Raw genomic sequence first — 10628 nt, 5'->3', positions numbered from 1 at the left:
TTTTTCATTAAATCACACATTAGACTATGTTATTTCTTATTTATCAGTTCAGCTGATCAACTGAACAGCCCGGATTTCTACTTCTCAGAGCCCCCAAGACAGCTCAACGCAAGGAAAGAAGCAAGGCTGAACTTTGGGAAGAAAAGAGGAAGCCAAAGCCCTTAAAATCTTTTTCAGTTCCACAGTGCTGCAAAGGGAGTGTGGAAGAATTACCAAGAAGGGGTCAAAGAGATATTTTTATGGGTGACAACAAATTTATGACAGGGTGTAATAGCAAGGTTACCCAGAAAAGCAGCTGATGGTAACATAGGTCTAGAATCCAGGTGACCTAGGCTTGATCGATGCCTGGCTCCATCATGTGTGTGTGTGTGTGTGTGTGTGTGTGTGAGAGAGAGAGAGAGAGAGAGAGAGAGAGAGACAGACAGACAGACAGACAGACAGACAGACAGACAGACAGACAGACAGACAGACAGACACAGAGACAGAGACAGACAGAGAGAGAGAGTCTATATATACATACTGTATGTAACACACATGCAACAAACGCACTGTACTTCTTAGGAGATGACCAGGCTGAGCCCAAGGGAGAGATCAAATATGTCATCAGTCACAAGTCCCTGCACACCCACAAGAGACCTTGAATTCCTTTCTTATCTCTCGTTCATTTCCCTTGATCACTAGTAGTTCAGATTCTTGTAGAGAGCTTAAGCTTGCAATAAATCTTTATACTCATTTGAACTTTATCATGCCTTGGTATAATACCACTTTATAATGTCTTGGTAAGGCCACACTTGGAATACTGCATCCAGTTTTGGTCCCCACGATGTAAAAAAGATGTTGAGACTCTAGAAAGAGTACAGAGAAGAGCAACAAAGATGATTAAGGGACTGGAGGCTAAAATATATAAGGAAAGGTTGCTGGAATTGGGTATGTCTAGTTTAACAAAGAGAAGGACGAGGGGGGACATGATAGCAGTGTTCCAATATCTCAGGGGCTGCCACAAAGAAAGGGAGTCAAGCTATTCTCCAAAGCACCTGAAAGCAGGACAAGAAGCAATGGGTGAAAACTAATCAAGGAGAGAAGCAACCTAGAACTAAGGAGAAACTTCCTGACAGTTAGAACAATTAAACCAGTGGAACAACCTGCCTCCAGAAGCGGCGAATGCTCCAACACTGGAAGTTTAAGAAGAGACTGGACAACCATTTGTCTGAAATGGTATAGGGTTTCCTGCCTGAGCAGGGGGCTGGACTAGATGACCACCAAGGTCCCTTCCAACTCTGTTATTCTATTCTATTCTTGTAAGAACTGCCTGAATCTCCTGATTTCCCTGGTGCTTGACAATTTCCCTGAGAAAGACAATCCTACCCTCACCCCAATATTCATCCTGAAAATAAGCACCATCTCAGATTTGCAGAGACCTGAGATTTCCCCCCCCCCCACATTCATTTTTCCTTGACTCTAGGGCTCTCTGCATGCCACAAATGCATACCCATACGCACACAAACAACATCTCTGTTCTATGCCCACAAGTTCAAGGAAGCTGTATGAAGGGCTCTGTTACTTTGATGAAAGAGGTGATCCCCTCCTTCCCTTTCTCCCTCCCTTCCTCCTTCTTTCCCTCCCAATGTATTTTATACAAGATGACACATAAAAGCAAGTGCTCAAATTTAAGAATCAAGCGATTAAAGTCTCCAAGGGCAGAAGTGCGGAACAATAACCTTTGTCAAGCTGCAATGAATGCCTAGTTTTGATTTCTGTCTTTGGTTTGGTTTCTTTTGGAAACAACTCACAACTAATCCAGAGGCAGGCAAGAGAAACAGGTTTGGCTTCTGCACATGCCAAGACCAACACAGCCACTTTTTCTTAATATCTTTAAAAGGGTTACATCTGGATACTCACATGTTCCCAGCCATATACTGTCCCCAAACCTATTTCTACAGGGTCCTTGGTGCTGTCTGGTCTTGGTTGTTTTCTTGCAGATGTTTCATTACACAGCACTGGTGGTGTTACCTAGTTGGTGATGAAACATCTGTAAGAAAACAACCAAGCTCAGACAGCACCAAGGACCCCACAGTTCAATCTGAGCTATAAATATTCTCTTCTATTGCTATGGAGCTTCTCTGCTGCAAAGTAAGCTTCCACCACTACAAAGTGGAAAACACACACTTACAATCCCTTTTCTAAATCAAGAATAGCATGACAAAGAAAAAGAAGAAGAATGGCCTTAAAAGTGCCCCTTCCAAAATATTGAAAAAGTCTGTCCTGAACAGGCATGTAATTCAGACACGTCCCCTGTGCGGGATCACTCTGCCTATTACTGCCCTTGTCTGCACCAAAGTGTTAAGGTGCATTGCTGGCTAGAGATCCTAAAGATTCAACAATAAAATTCCTTGCTTAAATCAGGTCTTTGTCTTTGAGGCCTTTGGTTATTTCTCTAATTCCTCAGGAATGTAGGACAAACAAAGCAAGGAATTGCTGTGGATTCTGTGAGACAGGGCAAAAAGCAAAGATAAATGTTATTTCCAAGCTTCCTGCCTGATGTTAAAGCATTCTACCTGATGTTTTACTTCTCCCTTGCAGAAATAAGAACATTAAATCCAGGATCTAAATCAGGGGTCTTCAAACTTGGCCTTTTTATGACTTGTGAACTTCAACTATCAGAATTCCTCAGCCAGCATATCTGGCTGAGGAATTCTGAGATTTGAAGTCCGCAAGTCATAAAAGGGCCAAGTTTGAAGACCCCTGATTTAAAACTAGCCTGATGTACCATTGTTTGCTTTCTTTCTTGTTTGTTTGTTTAATTAATTACATTTATTGGCCTCCCATCTTATCACAGGCTAACTCTGTGTGGCTTATTGTATTCAAAGGACTCTTTGAAGGGAAATGCTAGACAAAGGAAACACTTAGAAGATACCTATTTGGTTTGAGGGTTCTTTCCTTGCATATATCCCACAAGCAGACCTGCCTTTGTTTCTCCAAACAAATATACATTTGTCAAGCCTTAAGCCATTCTGAAATCCTGGCCCAGAACAAGGAGAGAATTTCCTGTAAGTATTACATTGCCTGGGCCCTTTTTCTCTTTTTATCATTATGTGCTTTGCATAATGACCCAAAGGGATGTCAGATTAGAGGCATTGTGGGAGCTATACAATGCTTTTTTTTGTACAAAAAAGGTGCTGGAACTCACATCTTGTTAATCTTTTATTTACCTTTTGCACTTAGTCAATCACTGTACACACACCCACACACATCAGTTGTGTAACGAAACATAATAGTCGTCACCTGCAGTAAGCACTCAGCTTGCAACCACATGACCAATCACAAGCCGAGCAGTGCCACAAGCCAAGCAGCTGGACAAAGTACGCGTGCATTGGACTCGACACACAAGCAGCCCACATGCACCGTTTTAATGATTTTGCCGCCGACTTGCTACACTCAACAGGGCGATTCAAGTCCATGTGGACCAAACATCACATTTTCAAAAGTTACTTTTAAAACTTGGAAAATATATCAAAAAAAGGTGCCGGAACTCTGTTCCGATGAGTTCTATGACAAAAAAAAAGCACTGGAGCTATAAATGACGGCTTCTTTGTTTAATTGATATGTCTGTAAGAAAGGAGTGAAGGTGGATTCCCATAGGCAATTACCTGTCCTGTATACCAATGTATCTTATGTATTCTCTTCCTATGGTAAGAGTTCCCATGATAAGACTAAATATTCACATTTATTCCAATTTAAATAACAACAAAGTGGGGGAAATAGTAAACTTGAATGTGCAGTCTAAATTCCTATTTTTATAACTGATGGAAAACCAGTGTCCTCTCAACTCAGTAGGAAGGAATTGGGGGAGCTGATTTTGTTGTTTACAATCATAAAAATTCATGATATCTATTTCTATCCTCTTGTTAAATGTCCAAACACTTAGTACCTGAGCATCTATAGAAAAGAATAAATCTTCTAGAGAAGGAATCATCCTATACAGATCACACTGTGTTCCGAGTATGCCAGCTGCGGGAATTCACCAACAGATGGGGTTTCATTTTGTAGTTGAATTTATGTTAACTTTATGATATGTAGGTACCAACATATCTGCAGAGCCTCTCCCCAGATATAAGGCCTGCCTTCTTCCTGTTAAGTTGTTTGAGAAATGATTTTGGATAAGAGATTGCTGACTATCTCCAGGTTTTGGCTACATACTTTAAAGTGGTTGCAACTGTATATTTCTGATTTTGCTGTTCCTCATTGTTTTTTTCTTTGTCATTTTTAATCTTACTATACCAGTAGTAGGCAGATTGTAAAACTGCTCACAAACTCTGAGCTGAAGCAACTTAAATATCTGAGCAAATATCCATGTTTGCAAACTGCTATTCCTTAATCCATATTGCTCCAAAGTCTTGAAATGTGGTGTCTTTTAACAATTGTTTATAAATAGTCCTTATTGGCTTAATATTTTGTAAAATTCATGTTACTTCCTTTAATGCTAAAAACGGTTTGGAAGCATGTTGTTAACTCAGAGCTATGTATCAAAGGGCATTTTAAGTGATGATACAATGACTGTGCTCTTTTAGCCAAAAATACTTACGTTGCAATCGCTCCAAAAACAGAATTCTTAATCTAATCCAATTAACTAATATAAGATAAACACACTGCACTCCATTCAGGTTTTTTGATAAAAGGAATACCTTGCTCCCTCATGTTAATTTTACACGACTAGTGATCCAATTTGGACACCATTCCATCCTAATAATAAAGCTGAGGACTTTGTATTTTCTAAGCTTGCCGGATCCTAACATAAAAAGAGCTTCATTTCTACTGCTTTCTAGATGGGCTGTGAAATCAAATTCCCTTAGCCTTTCATAAACCCAGGAAAGAAGTTATACTTGATGAAATAAATTTGGGCCTTGACAATTAAAGCTGCTTTCTCTAGTAAACCATGAGAGCTTCTTGACAGAAGAACATGAATGGAGGAGATGCTCATTCGGTTAGAAAAAGAGAGTTGCTTGATCCAATCATCTGACATTTACTGGACCATTTGGCCTGGGCTTAACAGGAGACCTTAAAGAGATTGGGAGCAACCCTCTGAAGTTGCATTTGAAACTGCATGCAGTTTAAAAGGAAACTAATCTGGCCAGTTACTAAAAAAAATCCAGGAAAGCCGGTTTTGTACCCTAACAGGTAGCAACATGATGTACTAGACTAGTGACACTAGACACCAATGGAAATGAAATCTGTGCTCAGACTCTATGTACAAAGTCCATTTAAAAAAATGCCAGTGGAATTCAGTGCAGCTAAAGAACAAAAGACTGAGTTCAGCAGAATGTGGAAAGGGTGATTTGCTTTTCCCCAATGTACTGAAAAAACTAGCGTTTGTTGAACATTTAAGCCCTCAGCTTAACCCTAAACTCTTAACATAAACCATGGCTGGATTCATAAAACATCCTAGTCAAACTCACAACAAAATATCACATTAGATCTCAGCAGGCTGTATGAATTTGGTCCCAGGGTCCAAATTTCCATTGTAAAGGACTGGTACTGAAGTTGTGTTTAAAGAGTTTTTGTACTTTCTTGTATTCTCCCTTTTGAAAGAGTAATTGTTCTGTATTTAAAAAAAAGAATGTTGTAACATCACATTGTATACTTAAGCTCTATTTAGCTAAGCCATTAGCATACAAGTTATCAGCTACAGTTTTTGTAATACGCTGTCAAATTTCCTTGGGACATGTCTGATGGAGTCTTTCAGATACAAAAATTTATCTTTAAATCATTCTCTGGGGCAAAATGTTTTCCTCTTTTCTTCTTCTAACATAAATACTGTTCAAAATCTAATACACCACCGCCAAATCTGTACCAAAAGATTAGTTCAACAGCTTAATATGTAGCATAATATTCACGTTTGTTAAAATTTATTTAACAAATTTGTATGGCTGCCCAGTTCACACACATTGACACATACTAGCAATACATTTCTATTCCAAAGAATTACTATTTTTATGCTTGTAAAATAATTGCTTATTTGAGTCAAACATGCAAGAGAGAAGTTGTTTCGTTGGAGACCTAAAAGGGTTCCTTTTTTTATATATTTCCCATCTATTCATTTAATGACTCATGTCTCATGTTTTTCAATTAGTCATGGGCAGATGAGATAAGGTTATTTAATTCCCCAAATCACAAGGTATCAACAGTCAAATATTTTCATACATGTGTTTAATTTTATAATAGGGCATTGTTCAATCTTCCAAAAATACATCATAATCTATTTGTTATTATCTTTCCACTAATTTCTCCTTATAGCTCTTTATCATTTTTTAAATATCTAAGCTATACTATACCTAATATGCAATTATTAAATAGCCCAAATTCCTCTTGGGTTTGTTTTTGGTTTACTTTTTTACAGTTGTTTGTACCTCTTTGTCTTTCCATTATTACACCAATATTTTATATTATTTAAAATAAATAAAAAATATATGGTAACTATTCCCAGGAATTTATGAACATTTTATGAATCATGATCCCTTACACTTTCTATGTATTCCCTTAGTGAAAGAAGGGCAACTTTCCTTAAAGGCATTTGCTCATCATTTGGGCCCAGACCTTGCAATGAACCACCTCAAGTTGGGTTGAGTTGGGTAGGTTTCAAGAGAATGAATGTATGCACAAGTCTTATGAGATGGGTTGAGGGTTCAGTATTCCGAATAAAACAATAAACTTGATGCATTCCGCTCTGACGGATTCTATACAGGTTCTCAGCTCACAGGTGTAGAAAACAGAGAAGAAACACCACTCTACAATGTGATTTCAAGCTGAGCTGAATGGCACCACAGTGAAACTAGGCTGCTTCCTGTCACACAAAGAAGTATTGCAAAAGATGGGAAAGATTTTGGGTCCTCTCCACTCTTTGTGATGTTACTGTATTGTGACTCCATTAGTATCTTTCACTGCTGAAAGTCTGGAATTGGACTTGAAAAACTTTGGAATTAGAATTGGAAAACATTCCCAAAACATTTTTTACAAATCACTTTCTTTTGAACTAGGGAAACTGGAATCCAGGGAGGCAGAGCTCCTTATGTGAAGGCATGCCATGTTTCAGAAAGAGCTACCTACAGTTAAGATGGCAGTCACAACTTCATGATCAAAGCCACATCTGGTTTTTTTTATCGATTGCACTAGCAATGCATATTTAAAAGGGGGCAAAACTTCAAACATACAATTGTTGATCACCATTTTGACTTTTATCACTCCACTGCAGATGGCCCTAGTTTGGAAGACAGATACTCAAGATCTGTATTGGTTGTCAGCTCAGGACTTACACCCAATTCCCAACAACCTGTAGTCTTGAATCCATACAAAACCACACCTTTCATAAATCCACCTCCCTCCCTTCTTCCAAGATGAGGCTAATTCTTCAGGTCTCCATCAGTCTCACTCATAGATTGCTAGATTCCATCCTTCTTAATAAGATTGTGTGTTCTCCCTCTGTTACTAAAGTCTGTGGCACTGCAAAAACAACTGGTAACTTGGAACTGTCAATGGAGCAACTGTTAACGCTGCTAACATCGGATGTTCTTGCTTTGACAACATAAGGAGATGCAGCCATTTTCCTTTACTTTAAGTTTTACTCTTAAAGTTAGAATTAGATGATACTGGGGGGGGGGGATGAGGAATGTGCATGGGAATTTAGTTAGACATAACAATACAGTATAAGGGTGAGAATCAAGGTTTTTTGAAATAAGAGACGATAAGAAATGGCAGGTTGAAGAACTGGTGGGAAAGCCAGCATTTCAAACTAATTGGAGAATGTGATTTATGACTGTTAACTAGAGGAGGGAATTGTGCTTTGATACTATGTGCTCAGGGGAGGGGAATTCAGGTTTTGGCTTCGCCTACGTACGTGCTGATGTTATGCTGCTCAAATAAAGATTCTTTAAGGTAAACAATGCCTCAAAGTTCTTTGAAGAGTTTCATCTGTCGGAACCATGACAAGCAACTAGATTTTCTAGGCTGCTATAATTGGAATCAAGAAGAATCTCTTCCCCACAGGCCATTTGGGCCATCAATGATGGGAATTTTATTTTCCTCTGCTCTGCTATGGGACCTGATTTGCCCCCATGAATCACCATCCTCTAGCCATTTGCCATGTGCAACATCTGTTCAGTAGATTGCATGGTAGGACTAGGTATTACACAGATGTTGTAGACCTTCTAAAACTCCTTCTTGTGAAGAGAACAAGCAGGGCACAACTATAACTTTTCTCTCACAGCCAGGTTGCACTACATATTTTCTTCCTTTTAACACTACAGATGGCTTCTGTCCTTCCATCTACTACCGGGTAGTCATTGACTTATCAACCACATTGAGACCAAAATTTATGTTGCTAAGTGAGACGTTTCTTAAGAGAATTTTTGCCCATTTTATGACCTTTCTTGCCATAGTTGTTAAGTGAATTGCTGCAGTTATTAAATTAGTAACATGACTGCTAAGTGACTCTGACCTCCCCATAGACTTTGCTTGTCAGAAGTTTACAAAAAGTTAATCACATGTCCCCAGGATACTGGAGTCGTCATAAATATGAGTCAATTGCCAAAGGTCTGAATTTTGATCACGTGACCATAGGGGTGCTGTAATGGTTGTGTGAAAAATAGCAATAGCAATAGCACTTAGACTTATATATCACTTCATGGTGCTTTGCCCCCCCCCAACAATCTTACTGATCTCGAAAGGATGGAAGGCTGAGTCAACCTTGAGCCAGTGAGACTTGAACTTCCAAACTGCTGGCAGCTGGCAGTCAGCAGAAGTAGCCTGCAGTACTGCATTCTAACCACTATGCCATCATGCGTGGTCATAAGTCACTTTTTTCAGTACCGTGTAACTTTGAACAACCACTAAATGAACTGTTGTAAATCAAGGACTACCTGTAATTGTATTCTCACAATTAATCACCACATGTATCACAACCTCAGCCTACCTATTGATGCTGTCTGTCTAGCAAGCTGTTATAATCACCTAGGTCAGGGAGCTATACTTTGGTCATTAACTTCATACTGTATTTGCTGCCACCAAGAAAGGAATAATTAATTTTCAGCTTACTAACTCACCTTTCTAACAACCTCCCTTACCAATTGTTACTCAGTACCCATATGGGAAACAAGGCAGTTGGCAGTTACAGTTGTGGCTTAGTTGCCCTTTGCAGTAATAATCAAAACAAGGGAAGCTAAACTGGACAAAAAAGGATGGATAACAGCCTGGTGACATGACTTTTTGATCTAAATTAGGTATATATTTATGTACTTTGGTTACTTGATAATTATTTCAACTCAATTTGTTTAAAGTATTTAAAGGCTGCCTTGCTCTTATTATTACTATGGTTGCTTACAAAGTCAGCCAGGCTGGATTTGATATTTTTGTCCATATACTGAGTCCTTCCAAGGACCTGGGATAGGCAGATGTGGATATTTGATGGTGCTACAGCTGTTCCAAGTGAAGCTGCCTTTTGCAATTGACAGATGACAATTTGATCAATGACAATAGCATTCAAATGGTGCTCCAGTTGTTCTGGGATTGTTTATTATATAGTGTAATAATATAACATACAATTACTATCAATGTTATATTATTTAAAACAAATTATTATTATTATTGATCATCGCACAGTCAGCCAGATGTTCAGACTGGATTTGGCATTTTGTCTACCTATCGAGTCCTTACCCAGGACCTGGGATAGGCAGATGTGGATGTTTGATGGTATTACAGATATCGTCGCAGGATGGAAGCAGTTCCTAGTAAGGCCGCCTTTTGCAATTGACTAATAGCGAATTTGTCAATGCCAATGGTGTTCAAGTGGTGCTCCAGTTGTTTTGGGATTGCACCCAAGGAGCCTATGACTATTGGTACTACCCTTGCTTGCTTTTGCCACAGTCTTTCTATTTCTATTTGTAGGTCTTTGTATTTTGTTATCTTCTCCAGTTCTTTCTCTTCTATTCTGCTATCTCCAGGCACTGCCACGTCCACTATCCAGACTTTTTTGTCTTTCTTATCGACAATTGTTAAGTCTGGGGTGTTATGTTGCAGGTGCTTGTCTGTTTGAATTCTGAAGTCCCAGAGCAGTTTAATTTTATCATTTTCTATGACTTTCTCTATTTTATGATCCCACCAGTTTTTGCTTACAGGCAAATGATATTTTTTGCAGATCTTCCAATGCACCATTGTTGCTACTTTGTCATGCCGCTGCTTGTAATCAGTCTGTGCAATCTTCTTGCAACAGCTTACCAAGTGGTCCACTGTTTCTTCAGCTTCTTTGCATAGGCGGCACTTACTGTCTGTTGCTGTCTTCTCAATTTTGACTTTGTATGCATTTGTCCTTAAGGCTTGGTCTTGTGCAGCCAGAATTAGTCCCTCGGTCTCTTTCTTCAATTTTCCTGCTCTTAGCCATTGCCAGGTTTTATTATTATCTGCTTTCCCAGCTATTTTTTTCATGTATTGGCCATGTAGTGCTTTGTCTTCCCATGCCTCTATTCTGTTCTTCATTTGGTCTTTCTTGTAGGCCAGTTTGGTCTCTCCAGTAGTCAGTAAGCCTTCCTGATATACTAATTTCAGTGCATCTTCATCATTGTTCTTCAGATATTCTTCCAAAG

The 10628-nt window shown here is 39.0% G+C and overlaps 1 long non-coding RNA gene across 1 annotated transcript in view; it reads right to left on the bottom strand.

The window, feature by feature from the left end:
* Window positions 1-10628, bottom strand: part of LOC120302941 — a 44065-nt gene that overhangs the window by 25382 nt on the left and 8055 nt on the right. The window lies entirely within an intron of this gene.

The sequence above is a fragment of the Crotalus tigris genome, unplaced genomic scaffold, assembly GCF_016545835.1.
Source record: "Crotalus tigris isolate CLP2741 ecotype Arizona unplaced genomic scaffold, ASM1654583v1 scf7180000024441.2113493, whole genome shotgun sequence".
Taxonomy (NCBI): domain Eukaryota; kingdom Metazoa; phylum Chordata; class Lepidosauria; order Squamata; family Viperidae; genus Crotalus; species Crotalus tigris.
Note: the sequence above shows the minus strand (reverse complement) of the source record. Positions and strands in the feature narration are given on the sequence as shown.